At 44.6% G+C, this 22772-nt stretch overlaps 2 long non-coding RNA genes across 2 annotated transcripts; both read right to left on the bottom strand.

Moving 5' to 3' along the window:
* Positions 1 to 978: 978 nt before the first annotated feature.
* On the bottom strand, positions 979 to 2998 carry LOC147689496 (uncharacterized). The gene is made up of 3 exons (XR_015300622.1): positions 2867 to 2998; positions 2199 to 2277; positions 979 to 1224 (listed from the first exon to the last, which is right to left on the bottom strand). It is a non-coding gene; the product is annotated as an uncharacterized LOC147689496 (long non-coding RNA).
* Positions 1451 to 2097, bottom strand: LOC147689497 (uncharacterized). Its single transcript, XR_015300621.1, has 3 exons — positions 1965 to 2097; positions 1765 to 1879; positions 1451 to 1601 (listed from the first exon to the last, which is right to left on the bottom strand). It is a non-coding gene; the product is annotated as an uncharacterized LOC147689497 (long non-coding RNA).
* Positions 2999 to 22772: the final 19774 nt, after the last annotated feature.

Below are 22772 nucleotides of genomic sequence, written 5' to 3' on the forward strand. Positions count from 1 at the left end.
ACATTAACATCGTATGTGTAAGTATAAATAAAATGTATTTCCCTAACAAAAATAAACTATCCCACACCTCACCCACCCTTCTCCCTAACCTCAACCAATGTCCAAGTTAAGTTAAGTTAAGTTAACTTGGAATTTATATAGCGCACTACATACCCAGAGGGTCTCAAGGCGCTTGAGGAAGGGGGGGAAGTTTACTTATCGAATATCCAGGTTTTAATCTGTTTTCTGAAGGCTAGGTGGTTTGGAGTAAAGCGGAGGTGGATGGGAAGGGAATTCCAGGTTTTGGCCGCTAAGTAAGAGAAGGATCTTCCCACCATGGTGGCTTTGTGGGTGCGTGGAACAGCAGCGAGGGCTTGGTTGGACGAACGCAGCTGGCGGGTGGGGGTGTAAAAGGAAAGGCGCGTTTTGAGACAATCAGGTCCAAGTTCGTATAGGGCTTTGTGTGCGTGGGTGAGGAGACGGAACGTTATTCTCTTGTTGAAGGGGAGCCAGTGAAGGTCTTTCAGGTGAACAGAAATGTGGTCTGTACGGGGGATGTCTAGTATGAGTCTGGCTGAAGCATTTTGGATGCGTTGGAGTTTTTTCTGCAGTTTTGCGGTGGTACCGGCATAAAGGGTGTTTCCGTAGTCCAGCCGGCTTGTGACCAGTGCGTGGGTGACCGTTTTTCTTGTTTCGGTGGGGATCCAGCTAAATGTTTTTTTGAACATGCGTAGGATGTTGAAGCATGATGATGAGACGGCGTTGACTTGTCTGGTCATCGAGAGTGAGGAGTCCAGGATGATGTGATATGTAACAGAAGGGACCCCCTGATACTGCTAGATAGTTCCTAGGTCAGGGCACAAATATTATAAAAATAACTTATCCTAGGCAACTAATAAGTCCTGGGGGAATAACAGGTACTGTGGAACATTAATTGTTGTAGCCAAACAAAAAATCACCTAATGTAGTGCACATCAAATTATTAACAATAAGAAAAAGTATTGTTCATGATTAATTTATTAAAATTACAAAAGATATTTAATCAAATCATTGACATACTTAAAAAAGCATACAATTACTTTCATATAAATTTTACAAATGACAATATTACAAGTGACAATGGTTTCAATTTATACATATATTTATAAAAACAGTTAAAAAAGACCAAACAAGTGGAGTAAATGATTTGTCTCTACGCGCGTTTCGGCGTATTCACGCCTTCTTCTGGAGAACCACTTGATATTTCTAAAAAAAGATAAAATATATTTACATCCGTGTATGATACATATTATTACAGTTAATGTGCACTACATTTACAAACTTCAGGCTACATTCATTTAACTAAGTGAGGCTCTGGCATGCATTATTCAGAATGCTGGCTGTAAGGTAGAAAAATACAAAATCTATTCTATTTAGAGGCATTGAAAGTGTCGGCTATATCTGTCCTAGCAGAGAGATGTATATATCTATAAGTGGGAGGGTGTTTAGTTATTCTCCATAGAGTCCTAACATGTGTAGTTCAAAGAACAAAGGAACATGCAATTGGATATAGCTCTGAATCTCAGCTTACACATCTCTACATATTAAGTTCTTACCCCAAATGATAGTGCTTGCAGCTAGGCCTGGGTCTGAATTCTATCTCTGTATGGAGATGTTTTTAGAATAGTTTTGGGTCCTTGGATAGAAGAGAAACAGGAAGATGGACATAAGCTCTTAATACTTAAGTAGTGTGTGCTTTACTGAAAAAGAGACATACATATTTTTTCTGATTACCTTAAGAGTAGCGATGTGAACCTTTTATATATTCCTCTTTTTACTATTTGGATTATTTGGATTATTGTTCAAGGTCTATTAATCCGCAAGGTTTCATCTTATGGTATTGATTTCAAAAAGGCACACACTGCAGAAAATAATATATTGTTATAAGGCTATATAATTGATTTTCTGAAGTCTTTGATATAATCTAACACTGTAGTGGTAAATACCTCAATAGATGCTGACCGTGGTTGGAGTGGTAATTTAGCACTGAATATATAGCGTCTGTCGCCAACCGTGATTAAAGGATGTCAAATAGCACTTAGCGTTGCTTGGGGCTGAACCTATAAAAATAAGGCATAGTAGGGCTAAAGTCATGATGTTAATACCGCCTTCACAGACCTAATCAGGTTTTTTTAAAAACAAATGTACTATCCACTTGGGAGGCTGTCCTCAAATGTTACCTTATGATTTGATGGTTCTAGTTTCCCACTTTAGGTAGATAGGGGCATGGATGACCTCCTATTCTCTTTTGATTGTTGTCTAGAAAGAACAGGGAAAACCAAAAAATCGTTTTATTAAGTTGCAAGTATATTAATGTTCTCTACATTTTCATATGTTATGCCTTTTATTAACATACTAATGAATTACTTTTTATGTAAAAAAGGGAGTTTGACATGACAAAAGATTCATAGCGCTTTACATAGAGTATGGTTATTTATCGAGTTTATTTATAAAATTTAATGTCATTTTGTTACAGGGTTCATAATCTTCTATCACCTTCGCTGATATTATGTAGCGGTGATCTTTTATAAACGAGTGTTGTGCAGTCTAACTCCGGCAAAATAACATGCTAAGTAACGATCTTCTATCACCTCCGCTGATATTTTGTGGCGGTAGTTTCTTGTATATATGGGTCTTATCTGAAATACATCCGTCAAGACGCCACATGCAATAGTTACCAATTATCATTCAGATTCACATTTACTTTATATTTTCATTCGTATTCATGGTGTATCTTACTGCATTAATACTCGCAAAGAGTTTGTGCTAAAACAAAAGCCCCTTTCCTATTTTGCGCAGCTATTTCTATCTAAATGGCCTCTCAGTTACAAGCTATGCGAACACTTACCCGGTAGCATCCGTACGCGTGGCCTCAAATGGGGGTCTGTTGCGGTGTATTGCTTACTCTGGTTTACTCCCTTTTTATATTTTGTAAAAAAGGCGCGAGTCTTTAGTTAATTGATCCTCTCGTCTCTTTACTCTGACGTGCTGCATGTACGGTGGCTCATTAGTCTCAAAAGGGAACCAATCCCTGCTAGTAAAAATAAATAATGCACTACTGACCATAGCCATGTTAGGGGAAGTGTCCTGCCTCATTAGTCGCGAGAAGGGACCGATCTCTGCTGATAAAAATAGATGATGTACTACTGTCAGTAGCCATATTAAGGGAAGTATCAATACGTTCCATTGAAACTGTGATTACTATCAATTCTATATTTTATATACATTTTATGACTAGATTATTAAAATATTTTAGGCATATGGTTGCAACTTAGAACAGTTTATGTTTTATTCTCATCTGGTATTAAGCAAAAGGCCGTGCATTCTATTTCTATGACGGGGCCTTGCCTAGGTTCACAACATTTTATATATACAGTGTTCCCGTCCGATTTTCAAGAGCCCTATATGTATTTTATTTTGTGTTATATTATTGCCTATTCTATTCATTTAATTTAATTATATACGAGTTCACTATTTTTTAGGCGGTATTATCTACGGGTATATAGTTTACTTGGGTAAACATTTTTTAATTATTATATTTAATGGCGTTTTCCCACGGTATTTCATTGTTCAAACCTTTGGAATATGTCGCCAAGCGGAATATCCAGTAAACTTCGCGTTTTTTGCGAAATTGCTCTGTATTAGCAATATTTGTGTGGTTGCAATTTTTTATAATGTACCACCGTATGTCTGTATGTTTATGTTGGAGATCTGAGTAATGCTTTACTAGGGGTGCATTCATTTTTAGCGTTCGGATTGCCGAACGGTGTTCGGTCAATCTTGTTGCCAAGGTTCTGGATGTCTCTCCTACATATCCTAGCCCACATGGGCATAGGAGTAGATAGATTATGTTTTTGCTCTTGCGGTTAGACATTTTTGTCGGTTTGATGGTGAATCCCTGATATTCGATGTTAGGTCCCACTATGGCCAAGTTGCACGCTACACACAAATTGCATGTGTAGGTGCATGTTACTGGGGTACTTCCATCTATGGTTCTCTGGCATGATGGATGACTTTCTATAAATCTAGAGTGAGTTACTATGTCTTTGATATTTTTATTTCTTCTCTGCGCAAAAATGGGTTTCGGCAATCTAGTATTGTTTTCTGAGCTATTATTTAGGATATGCCAATTTGTCATTATTATATGCCTCACTTTGTTATTCAAGGTGGAGTGTCTGGTAATACATATCAATTGGTTTTTATTTTTTTTGACTTTTGGTGTTAATAGGGAGTCCCTATCATAAAAGCGCGCCCGTTTGTATGAAGTACGGACCAACCTGTGAGGGTAACCTCGTGCTAAGAACTTAGCCTTGAGGGCAGCAGCTTGTATGTCATAATCGGTGATATTTGAGCAATTCCGCCTCAAACGGAGAAATTGGCTGAAGGGAATTCCTTCTTTCTGTGCCCGGGGGTGGTAACTGTCAAAGTGCAGTAAAGTGTTACGGGCTGTAGGTTTTGTAAATAAGTTAACCTCCAACATGCCATTGTTGTGCCTTATATATATGTCCAGAAATTCCACCTGTTGAGTGCTACTATGTAATGTAAACCGCAAATTACTATCACATACATTTAGCCATTGCAAGAATTCGTCCAATTTCTGTTCAGTATCTGTCCAGATAAAAAAGATGTCATTGATGAATCTGGACCATTTGGTCACAGATTCAAAAAATGGCGCCATTTCGTTATCAATATGAATCATTTCAAAATGTGCCATATAAATATTTGCTACTGATGGAGCAACAGATGCTCCCATACTAACCCCTTTGGTCTGTTTGTATAGGTTATTTCCAAACTCAAAGGTGTTTTCTGTCAGAACTATTTCCAGGGCTTGGATTAAAAAGTCCTTCGGACATGGTACTTGGTAAGTATCTATAAACCAATCTACTGCTTGGATGGCTTTGTCTTGGGGGATATTACTATACAAAGCCTCCACATCCAGTGTGACCAAAATGTTGGTGTCTGGATTGAAGGGAAGGTGTTCTATTTTATTAATAATAGCCATGGTGTCTCTGGTATATGCTGGAGTATTTGATATATGTGGTCTCAACAGAGCATCCACATATTTGGACAGAGGTTCCGTTAAGGATCCTATTGTGGAGACGATTGGTCTGTTTGGAGGATCTACTGCATCTTTGTGGATTTTAGGGATACCGTAGATACACGGCATTATAGGATGTAATTGGTTCAGGTAGTCATGTTCTTTCTGACTGATGTCTCCCTCTTCTAATGCTGCTTTGGTTAAATTTTGAATTCTACGTTGTACCCGGGTTGTAGGGTTTTTAGTCTGGTGTGAATAAAAATGCGTATCATTTAACATAGATAACATCTTAGCTTTATAAATGTTAGTATCAATGGCCACAATTCCTCCTCCTTTATCACAACTCTTAATAGTAATAGTGTTGGATTTAGAGAGAGCATTAAGGGACTGGAATTCGTCCCTATCAAGGTTGTAGGCGGGTTTTGGAATGAATCTAGTTGCCTTTTTCAATTGATTAAGAACAGTATGTTCAAATACCGCGACTTCAGGGTTTAACATATCTAAAGTAGGTGTGAAAGTGGAGGGATTAGAAAGGCCCGATAGATTTCTTTCTGCATTTAATACTTCTTTATCTTTAAAAAAACATTTCAATCTAACTTTACGAAAGAAAGAGATAACATCCTGGTACAGTTCAAATAGATTAGCTGTGGTTTGGGGGACAAATGACATACCTTTGGGCAGAGCCTTGATACACGCTTCATCTAATATATGAGAGGAGAGGTTGAACATTGGTATTATGTTCCTCTCCTCCAGTATTGTGCATTGCGTGTTTCTAACATTTGATGGCTGTTCTGTTGATTGTATTGGTTCTGGTAGTTCCCTCGTGTATGGTTCTGGAATTGTACTCTTGGCCTGCCTCTGCGTCCATTGCCCTGTCCTAAAAAACGTGATCCCCTTTGGAAATTTTTACCAAAGTTACGTTGGGGACCTTGTTGATCATAGTGTTGTGCCATGTTTTCATTATCAGAGTCAGATGTTTCTGAGAAAGTGTGAACCCGTGTTTGTCTAGAGGTGTCTTCCTGTGGGTAGTGGTTTTGTTTATAAAAGTCATCTACCAGGTAGGGGTATGTTTTTTCCTTAGAGAAGTTTCTTATATCTTTTTGGAGTTTGTCCGCTTTGCGTTTTAGTAAATAATCTTTAAAGGATTCTATTTCTTTATTTGCTGATTCTAATTTCTTTTTAGATTCCTCTACAATATCATTTTTTCTAATTTTTTCCTCAAGATTTAAAATTTCCTTATTTAGGTCCGCTATCATTTCCTTAGCTGTTTCAATTATTAAGATCATGAAGTCTCTAGAACACCGATTGGCGATGAGACTCTATTTTTCTAGGAACTGTTTTATGTGGACGAATAAACCAGGGATATTGCGAACACGCAATCCCTGCGGGATAACTCCAGCTCTTAGGTAGGACAGCATGAACTCGCCATGCGCCTCAATTCTTACTAATTTTTTCTTTAGGAAAACAAGTTCATTAACCTCATCATTATTTTGTGGACCCGATGTAGTACCATTCCCAGTGTTTGGAGAGGGACCTAATAATGCTGCGTACATCTCGTCTGTGAATCCAAAGGTTTTAATTGTATCCATGGTTGTGATGTAAAGTGTCTCACTAGTGATTTAGGAGAAGACAGTTGTTTAAAGAAAAAGTCAAGATATATAGCAGCCAGTAGCCTCAATCCTAATGAGGGATAACCTACAACAACAGGATAAATACGAACGTCCCCGCACAGACAGGCTGTGGGTAAATGTGATATGTAACAGAAGGGACCCCCTGATACTGCTAGATAGTTCCCAGGTCAGGGCACAAATATTATAAAAATAACTTATCCTAGGCAACTAATAAGTCCTGGGGGAATAACAGGTACTGTGGAACATTAATTGTTGTAGCCAAACAAAAAATCACCAGGATGATGCCCATGTTCCGTGCGTGGTCCGTCGGTAAAGGGGCTTTTCCTAGGGCCGTTGGCCACCAAGATTCGTCCCAGGCGGAAGGGGATGAACCTAAGATGAGGACTACCGTTTTGTCCAAGTTCAGTTTCAGACGGCTGTGCTTCATCCACTCGGCTACTTCTTTCATCCCTTCATGTAGGTTGGTTTTGGCGGTGGTTGGGTCTTTGGTGAGTGAGAGGATCAGTTGAGTGTCATCAGCGTAGGAGATGATGTTGAGGTTGTGTTGACGTGCGATGGTTGCAAGGGGGCTCATGTAGACGTTGAAGAGGGTGGGGCTGAGAGATGATCCTTGCGGGACGCCGCAGATGACTTTGGTGGCCTCTGACTTAAAAGGGGGGAGGCGGACTCTCTGGGTTCTTCCAGCGAGGAACGAGATGATCCAGTCCAGTGCTTTTCCTTGAATTCCGATGTTTCTGAGGCGTTGTATCAGGGTGCTATGGCAGACTGTGTCGAAGGCTGTGGAGAGGTCAAGGAGGATGAGGGCGACTGTGTCTCCATTGTCCAGTAGTGTTCGATTGTCGTCTGTTGCTGCGATGAGGGCGGTCTCGGTGCTGTGTTTGGCTCGGAAGCCAGATTGTGAGGAGTCAAGTGATTTGTTGGTTTCGAGGAAGGCGGCGAGCTGATTGTTGATGGCTTTCTCAATGACTTTGGCAGGGAATGGGAGGAGCGAGATGGGGCAGTAGTTTTTGAGTTCGGTGGGGTCAGCTGTGGGTTTCTTCAGAAGGGCGCTGAGTTCGGCGTGTTTCCAGCTTTCTGGGAATGTGGCGGGGTTGAGGGAGCAGTTGATGACGTCTCGGAGATGGGGTGCGATGATGGAGTCTGCTTTGTTGAAGATGTGGTGGGGGCATGGGTCTGTAGGGGATCCTGAGTGGATGGAGTTCATCAGGCGAATGGTGTCTTCTGTGGTGATTGGGTTCCAGTTGAAAAGGTTATTCGGAGGAGGTGCAGGTTCGGAGGTGAGTGGGGTGGACTGGTTTACGGGTTGGTTGTCAAAGCTGTTATGAATGTCGGCGATTTTGTCATGGAAGAATGAGGCGAGGGAGTCGCAGAGGACTTGAAAGGGGTTAATGTCGTTGGAGCTGGCGGTGGGGTTGGTGAATTCTTTGATGATGTTGAAAAGTTCCTTGCTGTTGTGGGCGTTGTTGTCTAGTCAGTCTTTGAGTGCTGATTTTTTGGCTGTCCGGATAAGTTGGTGGTGTTTGCGGGTAGCATTTTTGAAGGCGGCTTGGGTGATAGTGTTTGGGTCTTTTTTCCAAGTTTTCTCAAGGGAGCGACAGAGCTTCTTTGATTTTTTAAGGTCATCGTTGAACCAGGGGGCGTTCTTGCTGCCTTGTTTGATTTGGTGTTTTTTCAAGGGAGCTAGTTTGTCGGCGGTTTGGGTTAACCATTGTGTGAGGTTGATGGCGGCTTGGTTAGGGTTCGTTGAGTAGGCCGGGGGGTTTTGAAGAAGCGATTTGGTGATCTGGTCGAAGGTGATTTTGTTCCAATTTCTTTGCAGAGTTGGTTGAGGGAGGTTGTGGATCGTGGTCTTATTGTAAATGAAGTGGATGCAGCTGTGGTCTGTCCAGTGAAGGGGTGTGGTGTGCGTGAAGGAGATATGCTTGCTGAAAGTGAAGATAGGGTCGAGTGTGTGTCCTGCATAGTGTGTGGGGGTGTTAACAAGTTGTTTGAGTCTGAGATTGGCGAGATTGTCCAGAAGGGTGGTAGTGTTCCTGTCGTTGCTCTTTTCCAGATGGAAATTGAGGTCTCCCAGTACAATGTATTCTTCCGAGGGGAGGGCGTGTCGGGTGATGAAGTCAGTGATGTCTTCGCTGAATTTTGCACGGGGTCCTGGTGGGCTGTAGAGGAGGGTGCCTCTGAGTGTGGTCTTGGGGTCGGTGTGGATCTGGAAGTGAAGGTGTTCGGCGATAGCGAGATTGTCTTCTGAGCTGGTTGAGACGCGGATGGTGTTCTTGTGGACGATGGCGAGGCCTCCTCCTGTTTGGATGGTGCGGTCCTTACAGATGATCTTGTAGCCGTCCAGGATGGCTATGGTGATGTCTGGAGCTGAAGAGGCATTCATCCATGTTTCTGTTAGGAAGGCTATGTCCGGAGAAATGGTGTTGAGTAGATTCCAAAGGTCGATGGCGTGTTTGTGAACCGAGTGGGTGTTGAGAAGGATGCATTTAAGGTGAGTGGTGTTAGATCTCTGTTTGGTGTTTGTTGGTTTGGTGTGGTTCCTGATGCAGTCGAATTTGCAGGAGTGGCAGCTGAAGGGTCCATGGGTGTGTCCTGGTGCTGCATGGGCGCAGTTAGGGAGTCGGCCGGGGTTAAGTGCTAAGAGGGTGGAGGCGTCGTATGTAATGCGAGAGGGATGGGTGATGCGGGGACCAGGGGGTCTGGCGCTGGGTGCGGTCCAGGCGCGGACGGGCGTAGACGGGCTTACCTTTGGCGCACCTTCGGCGCGCATGGGGCGCTTCCGCTGCGCGTGAACGCTGCGCGCAAGCTCATCTGTCATATGTGGAGAGTGGAGGGAGGCGGAGCGTGGGCGGGTCAGCTGGGAGGCGGGAGTGTGGTGGAGGGGCGGCCTGGGAGTCAACAAAACAACAACAAAATGGCTGCAACCCGAAGTTGGAGCAGGACGAGATTGGGGCACAGATAAGGAAGTATCACAGATGCGGGCAGCGGCACAATCAGGCACAATAATAAATAATTAAACCATTAAACAAGCAATGCGAGCTGGAAATAAAAAGCGCTACGGGGTTACACAAGCGCGATGTGGGCTAAGTACTGAAAGCGCTATGCGTGTCACGCAGGCAAATTGCAAGCAGCAGCAAATAATGCGAGCAGGGCACAGATAATGGCAGAGATCAACAAAGCGCTACGATGACACAGAATGAGGGCACAGATATTGGCAGAGATCAACAAAGCGCGACGATACCACCAAATGAGGAGGGAGCCTGGGGAGCGACCGCTTCCGATCGAGTCAGGACAGTCACAGCGTAGGTGCTGAGAGGTCAGCCCCTAACTTCTCGTGGGTGGGCGGGTCAGCTGGGAGTCGGGAGTGTGGTGGAGGGGCGGCCTGGGAGTCAACAAAACAACAACAAAATGGCTGCAAACCGAAGTTGGAACAGGACGAGATTGGGGCACAGATAAGGAAGTATCACAGATGCAGGCAGCGGCACAATCAGGCACAATAATAAATAATTAAACCATTAAACAAGCAATGCGAGCTGGAAATAAAAAGCGCTACAGGGTTACACAAGTGCGATGTGGGCTAAGCACTGAAAGCGCTATGCGTGTCACGCAGGCAAATTGCAAGCAGCAGCAAATAATGCGAGCAGGGCACAGATAATGGCAGAGATCAACAAAGCGCTACGATGACACAGAATGAGGGCACAGATATTGGCAGAGATCAACAAAGCGCTACGATACCACCAAATGAGGAGGGGGCCTGGGGAGCGACCGCATCCGATCGAGTCAGGACGAGTCCAACCAATGTCCAAAAAATAGGAAACCCCAAACACCCAATTCCCACCCACCAACAAAAGTACTAAAAAAGGGGCAAATTAACAGGGTCCATTTATTATCGGCGGGCTTTCATGTGTTTGTCCACCATGATCTTAACTCGCTCCTTCAATTGGTCCTCCAGCTGTGCCACCAGGAGGAGGATTTTCTGGTGAAATGCCTGGCACTTACATTTGCATCCATGTGGGAGGGCAGCAGATGTTGAAAAAGGATGGTAGTGGGAGGCTTCCTGACCACGGCGCCGTACTACTGCAGGCGGTGCCCGGCTGGGGCTCAGGGCATTGGAAGATGCTGCAGCTGCTGCCGCTGCCTCCTCCTCCTCCTCCTCCTCTGCCTGAGCGACCAGCCGGCGGTATTCCTCACTGATGGCCTGCAGTTTCCCGGACCAGGCCCTGGCTGCCAACTCCTTCCGTGTTGGTTTTTGGGAAGGAGGATCTATAAAGAAAGAAACAGAATTGTAACCAAAACTCTTAGCAAAACAGCAACACAAAATTCATTCAACACATAGTGGCACAGTAGCACTAGCAAGAGCAGAACATAAAATTTGTGGTAAGTATCTATCCTCCCGCTTCCCCGGCCTCTAACATTTGTTGGAGTTTTTTTCCGGCATTATACTTGCCCTAATACTATGGATGGACTCCAGTACACAGAACACCAGTCTTTTTCTTATCTCTAGTTTAGATAAGTTACATAACCTTGCTGTAGCCGGCATGCCAGCTCAGTCAGCTAAGCTTGCATCCAAGACCAACATAGGAGTCTATATGCAGACTCCTGTTAATTTTATTTACTACTTTGCAGGTGGGGAAGCTTGTATATTTTCCAATTACGGGTGGCACTGGCCATAATCTCTCTGTTACATAAGGGGAAATTGCTCAATTTCACTTTCACTGTGCCCTGGCTACTACAAAAAGGCAGATTAATAATATAATATACTTCTCATCCAATGATCATTGCTTATATGGAATGATGACATATCAGTCCAGTAGCAGTTAGAGGTAGGAGTGCTGGCGGGCAGTGTTGTGGGGTAGAGGAGGGGCAGGATGGGGGAGCAAACTGTGGATTGCAGACAATTACTGGTAAGTAAACATATAAATAAATAAAACTGCATTCAGAATCCATAGTTTACCACCCCCCACCCTGTCCTTCCCACTCCCTACATCACCACCCACCAGCACTCCCACCACCGACCACTAATGCATAAGGTAGTTTGATCATTGATTGCGTAACCAACAGATAGGCCACGCTTTGCAGGCCTGCTGAGCTGACACAATCAAAAAAAAATTAACATAGGTAGGAAGTGGTCCTTGGAGTCAGAGGAAGGTACTTGATAATATATATATGACGTGCTTGCAAACTACTGAGTCCTGAACTGTATTCTGAAATGAAATCCTACTTTTATATAAGTAAACGACCCTCTGCTTTGCTACTCTGGTGCAGCTTTTTACATTCTCTTCAAAGTAAGGCTCTCGTCTGCATCCAGTTACAGTCTCCACCTATGATGAATACATCCAAGCATCCATCCATTAAAAGTAAAGGTCTGTCATTCTTTTGTTATATATATATCGCTTAACAAACCTAAGCTGGGTTTACTTTCACCAACAACCACCCATGCATCCTTTCCTTCCTTCCTTGCCTTGGCTTTGGGTTTGACAGAAACACTGCTGATGATTCTTGGTATCCACTATTCACCCATACTGTGTTGCCCACCCAGGCAGAAATCTTCTTTCACCTTCCACCCATCCGTCAACAACCCATGCATCTGATTCCTATCAGCCACCTGCATCCTGCTTCCAAAGTATCCTTCTCTGCTAGTCGTATTACATCTTCTGTCCTACCTCCTTCCACCTTTCTTCCCCTTTTTGTTCAACACATCCATCAAGGTCATCTGATCTGACTTTTAGTCTTCTCCATACCTTTCACAGCTGAGTTGGAGTCTGGTAGAAGAGGCCTTGTTTACTCAACTCACGCTGGTAATGCTATTGCTAATGCATTGGTAATGCTAAGTAAAGGGTGTCTTCTTCAACCGTTGTATATTGTGCAGTACAACTTCAAGTTCATACTTACGTAATAAGTCTCACAGTACAGTGAGTGAAGTGTTTCCCTTCCAGCTAATAATGCCAATAAGTAATGAATATAACTTACCACTGCCCACCGCTGCTGCTGACTCCCCCGCTGGAACTCCTGCAGGTGCCGCATCTTCTGCCCCCTCCTGAATGGCAGCATTGCCTTCACCGCTGGCCCCACCGGCACTGGTGGTTGGTACTGGTAGTGCACCTATAAAAAAAATTACACCTTTTTAGATGCCTGCATACCTCCCCCTATTTTACTCGTTTTCACCAGGAAGGAAGAATGAAAAAACAGTTAAAGTACAACATAAATCATCACTAGTTCAAATTGCGTACTACAGTAGAGTCAGTGGACAGACATTAGACGTATTATATGGTCCCTAGGGTCATCTCTACTCCTACTCTACTCTTTGGAAAGTTAGCCTGAGCCATGTAACCATTTTAGATTCATGTCTACTCTTTTACGCATGATACCTCGCAGCTTGTTGCGCTTTAAGACGCCTCTGAGGCCACATGAGTGCTGCATACAAGTGAAGAGTTTGAAAAACAAGCCACTTTTATTATGGAGTTCGGTTAGTCCCTATTGCTTAGCCATAATGTTACACTTTTTGGCATCACTGCAAAACGCTTGCATAATTGCATTATACTGTCTAACGTACCCCATTTCTTTCATATTAGGCAGAAGATTCCCTTCTATGAACCAGAGATTTGCAGAGCTTACGAAAGATGCATGTAACCAGTATTTCTACGTTCAACGGTGAGGAGTCTCCCAGAATTCACAGAGATTGCTGTCATGCACAAGTTGTAACAAATGTTTACTGTTTTAATCTTATTCATTTTGCATGTTGGAGCTTGCTGTAATTTCATGAAACAACTTATAAAACTTGTTATTTTGAAATAAATAAACCTTTTGAACTTACACATAGACTCTGTGGTATTTGATGTGGTGTTGTGGACTTACACGAGTGAGTAAGCAAAAGGGTGTTATGTTCTGGGTTGTGTAATAAAATCATTGGGTATCTTCGTTTGGGGGTTCGGGACCTATTGACTAATGAGACACTATAGCTATTCAGTCAGGGAACTGTGGGTTCTGAGTTCTGACTGAGGTGTGAGTAAGGTCCAACCTCCCATCACCAACATACTATTTTCTTATGAATAGTTCTGTATGTGACTGTGCAGAATACCCACAACAGTAGTAGTATGTACTACTATCCTAACAAAAAATACTAGACAAACATCTGGTTGCGCATTTTGTTGGTGGGAATTGTCAAAGCCTAGAGATTAAAGAGGACGACCCAAAGGACAGGAGTGGACCCAGTGGCTACAGCTATTGGTCTGTCAGAGCTTTATTCAAAAGAAAACCTTAACTAAAGAGTGGCCAACAGGGCAAGCTTAGCTACAGACAGTCTAATAGTAGCAGTACAGAGAGTCATAGCAGAGGCAGTTTGAAGGAACTTAAAGGCAGGGATAACCAAAATTTGGAAAACAGATAATCACGATCAAAGAAGCTTTTGTAAAAAATGGAATTAGGAAGCATAATTAATAGTTTGGAAAAAAGAAGGTGCGTTAAAAGTTAGGGAAACATAATTGATAATATAAGCCCTGGAGGACTTACTGGTGCCAGCAGCAGGACCCTCGGTAGAGGAGGGCTCCTCTTGCGGTTGTCCCGCCGACTAGGATCCCGTCTTCTTGCCCCTGGGTGCTGATCATATAAGAAATAATAAAGAAATAGAGAAACATTGTGCTATGAAACAAATAAATCATTTAAAAAAATGCTTAAACATTTTAGTAAACAACAATTGCAATAAAATTGACCTATCTACGCAAAATGAGTACTGGCTTGCAGGATTCACGAACCGTCTACTTATATGAACACTAATCAAATGTTCCATAATCATTCTGATTCCAGAACACTAACAAAGCCAAAGTACCACCTGACCTACACCACCTATTCTATACGGGCCAATTGTTCAGTAAGTCTGCATTTCCATTTTATTTTTGCCTCATAAATTGCATAGATGAGATGGAGGACACATGCATAAATTAGTGCATACACCAAATTATTGGTTGGTTGTGTCGTATGTTGTTCTGCTAATGACTGACAATGCTAAGCCTACCACTCACAAAACAAACTACAAAAGGTTCTATGGAGGACTAGGGTAAGGAGCATTCAGTGACAGAGGAGGCGTCACGCAGACGGTAAAAAAATATGAACTAATACTAAGTAAACCTATAATCCATCCACCACTATTTCACAGAAGGACAATGGAAGGACTAGACTCTCTAGCAATAGCATTAACTAACTTCAGTTCTCTAAAGTAAACTCTTACATCATTAATCAGCCCAAGCTAGCGCAAAGTTTCAAACAAGTAAGAGTAGTGCCGAGCAGCTCGTGAGTCTCACAATCACAGAAGATTTTGAAACGGAATTGACCTGCAATGTAACTAAGCGCACCAGTAATCATGTTATTCGTCAAAGAATTATACACAATACTTACACTACTATATATTAGCTACTCACCAAGCCCCACGACCTTGACACCCAGAAGGTCCAACAGGTCCTGCTGCCAGTCCAGGATGTCCGACCACTGGTGGGCTTGCCGGTTGTGGGTGCGCCAGATCCCTGAGCAGCGAAACACTGCCCGACGCACCTCGGTGGCGCTCCTGGCTAAGGTGCCCAGAGCCTGGCCTGCCGCCTGCTGCCAAGGTCAAGGGGAGGTGGCACTGGATGAAAAAAACCAGGACGGCCAACTCTGCCACTCCAAAAATCTGACAGGCCAGCTCCCCTGAAAGGCGCATTGTGCCGCAAGGCAGCCGGCTCTTGGGCGCAGGCGCCTTGCCCTTGGAGCTAGTACTGCTGCCCTTGGCCATAGTTCAAGGGTGGAGGGAGAAAAGAAAAGAAGGCAAAAATAAAGTTAGGGGGAAGACGTAGGAGCTTAAAGAAAGAAGTAAAATAAAACAATAGAAAAGTGACAAAAACACAGTGAAAGTAGAAATAAATCGCAAAATATAAACTTAGGGACAGAGAGACAGAGATAATGAATAAAAAAGTGAGAAAAACAGTGAAAATAACTAAGGATTGCAACAATTAAAGTTGGAAAGAAAACTAGGCCCAGAACCATAGCTTAGAGTGAAAAACCAGATGGCCGCGCCCATCGCGACTGTGTGGGTAAGTTTGCGCGATATTTCTCGTGAATACACACTCCCGAACAAGAAAAACGCAACACGAACGGACCCAACAAGCAAGTACGCACGTTTGCGAAACTACGCAAAGCTCACATAGTGCAAAAACTTCTTCGCGTTGCGCAACTACGCACACTACGCCCAGGCCTATTTATGTTATGTTATGTTATGTTATGTTATGTTAAATGTTGCTTATAAAGCGCACTGACACCGAAGCTTCCTGGCGCTGGTAGACAAAACAGAGTGAGGGGTAGGCATAGGTAGCAGAGTCTAAATGGGGGTGGGGAAAAGATAGGTTTTTAGCATTTTTCTAAAATTGAGAAGGGAGGAACAGGATTTGATCGGGAAAGGGAGGAGGTTCCAGAGCACAGGGGCTAGATGAGAGAACCGGCGTCCGCCGAATCTTTTAGTTTTGCTCTTGGGAGTGATCAGCAAGTCGCGGTGGGCGGATCGAAGATTGCGTGTAGGACTGTGAGGGCGGATGATAGATTTTAGGAAAGCGGAGGAAAGGCAATGAAGTGCCTTAAAGGTGAGGCAAGCTACCTTAAAGTCAGCCCTTCGGTCAACCGGGAGCCAGTGCAGGTTCGTGAGCAGAGGTTTAGCTGATTGCCATCTGGGTGTTCCATGGATCAGGCGGGCAGCCTGATTCTGGACAATTTGGAGGCGTTGAATCAGGTATTGTGGCAGGCCGTAGTAAATGGCGTTGGAGAAATCCAGACGGGAAAGTACCATCGAAATGACAGTTTGAGTGAGTGCCGCCGGGGGAAGAAAGTGGCGGATTTTGCGGATCCTCCAAAGTTGGTACATACAAGAGGAAACCACCGCTCCAACCTGAGCCCTGAGAGAAAGCTTGGTGTCAATGATGACACCCAGACTTTTTACTGTTTTTGCTGGGACGGGGGGGGGGCGAACTCTGGGGGCCAGCACTGTGGACCCCAGTCGGTAGAACTGAGTCCAGGAAGTAAGAGCTCGGTTTTACTGGGGTTCAGCTTCAATTGGTTCTGGTTCATCCAGAGTTGGATATGAGTCATGGCTCCATGAAAAGTTTTGATGGCATGTGGTGAATTGAGGGGAAAGATGATTTGGAGATCGTCAGCTTAGTTGTAAGTGACGATGTCCCATTTCAGAAGCGATTGAATAAGTGGCCGGAGGTAAAGATTGAAGAGGAGCAGGGAGAGGGAAGAACCTTGAGGGACACCACAGGATGTGAGAGTTTTTTTGGCAGTGTAGGGACCAAGGCGGACCGCCTGTGTTCTCCCCGTGAGGAAGAACCTGACCCACTCAAGAGCATCGCCCTGGATGCCCGCCTGCCCGACACGGTGGAGAAGGATGTTATGATCCACCGTGTCGAATGCGGCCGACAAATCCAGTAAGACGAGGGCTTGGGGGTTTCCCGAGTCTGCATTGCCTCTGAGTGTGTCAAGGACCGCCAGGATGACGGCTTCTGTGGAATGGGCGGGTCTGAAGCCGGCCTGGGTTGGTACAAGATAGCCGGAAGATTCTATAAACCTAGACAAGCAGCGAGTGACGTGAGCCTCCATAAGTTTAGAAAAATAAGGGAGGAGGGAGATGGGGCGGTAGTTCGATGGCTCCGTCATATCGGCGCCAGGTTTTTTTAGGAGGGGTACCAGGATGGCTTCCTTAAAGGAAGTGGGGCAGATGCCGCTGCTGAGGGAGCTATTAAGTAGATGTAAGATACTGTCGGACGGTGGACAGCAATCATTCGGGGAGCCAGATTTCACACGAGTGGCTAGTTCCGCCAGAGAGGAGGAGTCTAGGATAGGAAAAGAAGTGAAAGACAAAGGGTTGTTGAGGGAGTTATCCAGTGGTGACAGTTGGGGGAGTGGAGGAATGGATTTTTTGATAATGGACATGTTTTCTAAGAAGAACAAGTTCAGGGTTTCGCAGGCCTCCTGAGTAGGGGTTTACATTATTGTGAGTGCTGGACCACTATTGATTAATGTTGTTTTGAAAATTGCTTTCAAATTGTAGTAGAGAGGGTTTGTACTCTGGATTCAGTGCACCAAATATAGACTAATAACTTGACCAATTTATTTGGTTGTTAAGTGTGGTGTTGTATTGCCTTGATCCCACTCTATATAGCTGTTTCATACCAGGTGAATTTTATTTATAATACTAACTTACTTGTACCTGCAACTTCATGATAGACAGCACCAACATTCCAATTCTCCAAGATTCTACCCAGAGCCCACAACAATCGAAAAACCCAACATTAGGGTTATAATAATATTAGAAAGTAGGACCTACTGGTAGTGGGTGCCAGCTGACCAGCTACACCTGCCATTTCTCCTCCTGAATGTCCCTCTTCTTGCCCTTGGGTGCTGATGTAAGAAATGAAAATAATTAAAAAATAGATTAGTGATTCAGTTAATCTCCACACATTTTTTATGACAAGTAAGTGCAGTAACATTGCATTTCTCTAGAACAGATTGCGTACAGCACTACTTTTAAGTCAAAATTTCCTTAACAAAAGCATTTGAAACGAATGCATTGCAATGAATGCCCTTTAAATCTATTCCCATTTCTCAAATCCCTTGATGGATCAACTCAGTCTCCTTTTTTTCAACGCATAGTTGCATACTGCGCAATGTTGTGAAATAAATCCCTTGGAACTGTATGAGCTACATAAACAAAGTCACAGAGTGAATGCACTTTTCACTGATTCACTATAGTGGAAGTAGAACAGTCTACAATGTCTTCTTAATTATTTAGCCAAAAAGAATCAGAACTGCACTCACACCATAGGGCGCCAAAGATAAATACACAATCCCACAATTTTGCACCAAAGATAAATACACACTCACACAATATTGTGCCAATGAAGATTACATATAAGCACAACATACATTCTTACTTCAATGAGATAAAACATAATCTGTATCCTTCAGCTGACGTATGTCCAAGGCTTGAGAGCGTTACCAAGATTTTCTTTTCGCGAGACAAAACAGAGACGTTACAGGATAGCAATAAATTCTGCAATGATAATATACACTTCTATGCGCAAGAACTATGCACGAATTACATGAATTGTATAAGGAGGAAATGACCAAAATCCATGCAAGTAGCGTGAAGTAAGCTGAGTGGGAACGAGAGGGAACTTTGAAATTGGAAACAAAATCAGGAGGTCTCTGACTGCGAAGAGTTTCGTGCTCAGTTTCCCAAGTTCTACCTGATACCCAGAAATGAGCCGGGAGTCAAAACAATGGAATTCCAATGAGCACAAGAGTTACATGTAGCCCCAAAAGGATTTAAACTTATCTGCTTGTAGCAGCAGCATGGATGGAACAGGACTCGTCTGACCAGAACCTGCAGAGAAGAGCCGTCACACCCAAGGATCTTCAAAAGGAAACTCAATTAGAAGCACTGAAGATGAGCCTGGTTGAGAGTCAATTACCTTTTGCCAGGCTGATGACACATGGAGGGTACTGAGTCTTGGAGACTTGTTGAGTCACGGAGGCTGCTGAGTCATGGAGGCTTGTTGAGTAACAGATGCTGCTGAGTCATGGAGGTTGCTGAGTCATGGAGACTGCTCTGGCATGGGGGTTGCTGTGTCACTGAGGCTTGTTGAGTCATGGAGGCTGCTGAGTTATGGAGGTTGCTAGGTAGAGCTCTAGAAACAAAGATAAGCAAAACACCACCACATACCAGAGCAGAGAATTTAAGAAATATAAGTCAGCTTTTCTTCCTCAGGGAACATGGGAGTAAAAGATGGGATGAACCGAGGGCAAGAGGCATGTGTTGAGAACCTGCTAGGATCCCACACCCGACAGGCAGTCTTCTTAGGTAGGATGTAAGTGAGTGAAATCTACCTAGCGCCCTGGAATAGAACCCCCACTGCTGCTGGAGTGTGGAAGGTGGTGGGCAGTCCAATAGATTCTGACAGTACCCTCTTCCAAGGACCGGTGACGGGGCGGGGTTTGTGGGGGTTACGCTGATGGAATATACACAACAGTCGGGAGCATGGACTTGAGATAGTGGCCCCCAGGTGCATTCCTGTGGGCCATACACTTTCCAAGCTACCAGGTAATATAAAGTGCCCTTGGTTCGACGAAATCTAAAATAGGACTTACTTCATGTTCTAAGTGACCCTCCGCACTCCCTGCAGGTGGTGGTGGGAGATGACAAGTGTTTGGATGAGTGGATTTTAAACGGGACACATGAAAGGTAGGGTGAATTTTTAAGTGAGCCGGTAAAGCCAGGCGTACTGCTATTTCTGATATAGTTTTAGAATAAGGATTGGACCTGATGGAGCGAGGGTAAAAACAAAATTATGTATACCTCTCGTGAAGTCACTTTCTCGTAACAATAACATGAACTAATCAAATGGTGCTTGGTACTAACCAACCTTTTAACATGAACTAATCGAATGGTACGGGGTAAGTCAAGTCAAGTCAAGTCAAAGAATTTCTATAGCGCACTACATACCCAGAGGGTCTCAAGGCGCTTAGGGAGGGGAAGAGGATTACTTGTCAAATATCCACGTTTTAAGTTGCTTTCTGAATGCTAGGTGGTTCTGGGTAAGGCGAAGGTAAGTGGGGAGTGAGTTCCATGTTTTAGCAGCCAGGTATGAGAAGGATCTGCCTCCCATGGTTGTCTTGTTGATGCGAGGTACAGTGGCGAGGGCTTGGCTGGAAGAACGTAATTGGCGGGAGGGGGTGTAGAAGGACAGTCGTGAGTTGAGGCATTCTGGTCCGATGTCGTAGAGGGATTTGTGTGCGTGGGTTAGCAGTCGGAAAGTGATCCTCTTATTGATGGGTAGCCAGTGGAGGTCTTTCAGGTGACCAGAAATGTGTTCGTTACGCGGGATGTCTAATATGATCCTGGCTGAGGCGTTTTGGATTCGTTGGAGTTTCTTCTGGAGTTTAGCGGTAGTACCTGCGTAGAGGGTGTTTCCGTAGTTCAGACGGCTCGTGATCAGAGCGTGGGTGACCGTTTTCCTGGTTTCGGTGGGGATCCAACGAAATGTTTTTTTGAGCATGCGAAGAATGTTGAAGCAGGATGAGGATACGGCGCTGACTTGTCTGTTCATTGAAAGTGAAGAATCCAGGATAACGCCTAGGTTTCGTGCGTGGTCTTTCGGGATGGGTGCTTTTCCAAGGGCTTCAGGCCACCAAGAGTCGTCCCATGCAGAGGGGGATGTACCTAAGATGAGGACTTCTGTTTTATCCGAGTTCAGTTTCAGACGACTGTGTTTCATCCATTCGGCAACTTCTTTCATTCCTTCGTGTAGGTTAGCCTTGGCGGTGCTGGGGTCATTGGTGAGAGATAGGATCAGCTGAGTGTCATCAGCGTAAGAGATGATGTTGAGGTTGTGTTGGCGGGTGATGGCCGCGAGGGGGCTCATGTATACGTTGAAGAGGGTGGGACTGAGTGAGGATCCTTGTGGTACGCCACAGATGACTTCAGTGGCCTCGGACTTGAATGGTGGAAGGCGGACTCTCTGGGTTCTTCCGGATAGGAACGAGGTGATCCATTCAAGTGCTTTTCCTTGTATTCCGATGTTTCTGAGGCGTTGTAAAAGGGTGCTGTGGCAGACTGTGTCGAAGGCTGCGGAGAGGTCGAGGAGGATGAGGGCGACTGTGTCTCCATTGTCCAGTAGAGTTTGAATGTCGTCTGTGGCTGCGATGAGGGCGGTCTCAGTGCTGTGTTTTGCTCGGAAGCCAGATTGTGAGGAGTCGAGGGATTTGTTGGCTTCGAGGAAAGCGGCGAGCTGGTTGTTGACAGCTTTCTCGATGACTTTGGCCGGGAAAGGAAGGAGTGATATTGGTCGGTAATTTTTGAGTTCGGTGGGGTCCGCTGTGGGTTTTTTCAGAAGGGCGGTGAGTTCAGCGTGTTTCCAGCTTTCCGGGAAGGTGGCGGAGTTGAGGGAGCAGTTGATGACGTCTCGGAGGTGCGGTGCTATGACGGAGTCTGCTTTGTTGAAGATGTGGTGAGGACATGGGTCTGTGGGGGATCCTGAGTGGATGGAGTTCATCAGGCGGATGGTGTCCTCGGTGCAGATTGGGTTCCAGTCGTTAAGGGTGTTCAAGGGGGGAGAATGTTCATCATATGGTTGGGTGGGTTGGTCTCCGGGTTGGTTGTCGAAGCTGTTGTGGATGTCTGCTATTTTGTTGTGGAAGAATGATGCTAGGGAGTCGCAGAGGGCTTGAGAGGGGGTGATGTCGTTGGAGTTGGCCGAGGGATTGGTAAATTCCTTGACGATGTTGAAAAGTTCCTTGCTGTTGTGAGCGTTGTTGTCTAGTCGATCCTTGAATGCTGTTTTCTTGGCCTTTCGGATTAGTTGGTGGTGTGAGCGGGTGGCGTTTTTGAAGGCGTCCTTGGTGCTAGTGGTTGGGTCTTTTTTCCAGGCCTTTTCAAGGGAGCGGCAGAGTTTCTTGGACTTCTTAAGATCATCGTTGAACCATGAGGCCTTCTTGCTGCAAGGTTTGCTTTGACGTTTTTTCAGTGGTGCTAAGGTGTCGGCGGTGTTGGATACCCATAGGGTGAAGTTGGCGGCGGCTTGGTCTGGGTTAGAAGAGTGGGCTGGGGTGTTTAGAAGGAGCGATGAGGAGATCTGATCGATGGTGATTTTGTTCCAGTTTCTTTGCAGAGTTGGTTGGAGGTGGTTGATGGGTTTCGGCTTGTTGTAGGTGAAGTGGACGCAGCTGTGGTCAGTCCAGAGGAGATCCGTAGTATGGCTGAAGGAGACATGATTGCTGGGGGTGAAGATGGGGTCGAGTGTGTGACCTGCGATGTGGGTGGGGGAAGTGACCAGTCTTTTAAGTCCGAGGTTGGCGAGGTTGTCCAAGAGGGTGGTGGTGTTGCGGTCGTGGTTCTTTTCAAGGTGAAAGTTGAGGTCTCCCAGAAGGATGTAATCTTTGGAGGGGAGCGCGTGTGGAGTGATGAAGTCCGTGTTGTCTTCACTGAATTTTGCGCGAGGTCCTGGTGGTCTGTAGAGGAGGGTGCCTCTGAGTGTGGTCTTGGGGTCGATGTGGATCTGGAAGTGAAG

The sequence above is a fragment of the Lissotriton vulgaris genome, chromosome 10 (assembly GCF_964263255.1).
Source record: "Lissotriton vulgaris chromosome 10, aLisVul1.2, whole genome shotgun sequence".
NCBI lineage: Eukaryota > Metazoa > Chordata > Amphibia > Caudata > Salamandridae > Lissotriton > Lissotriton vulgaris.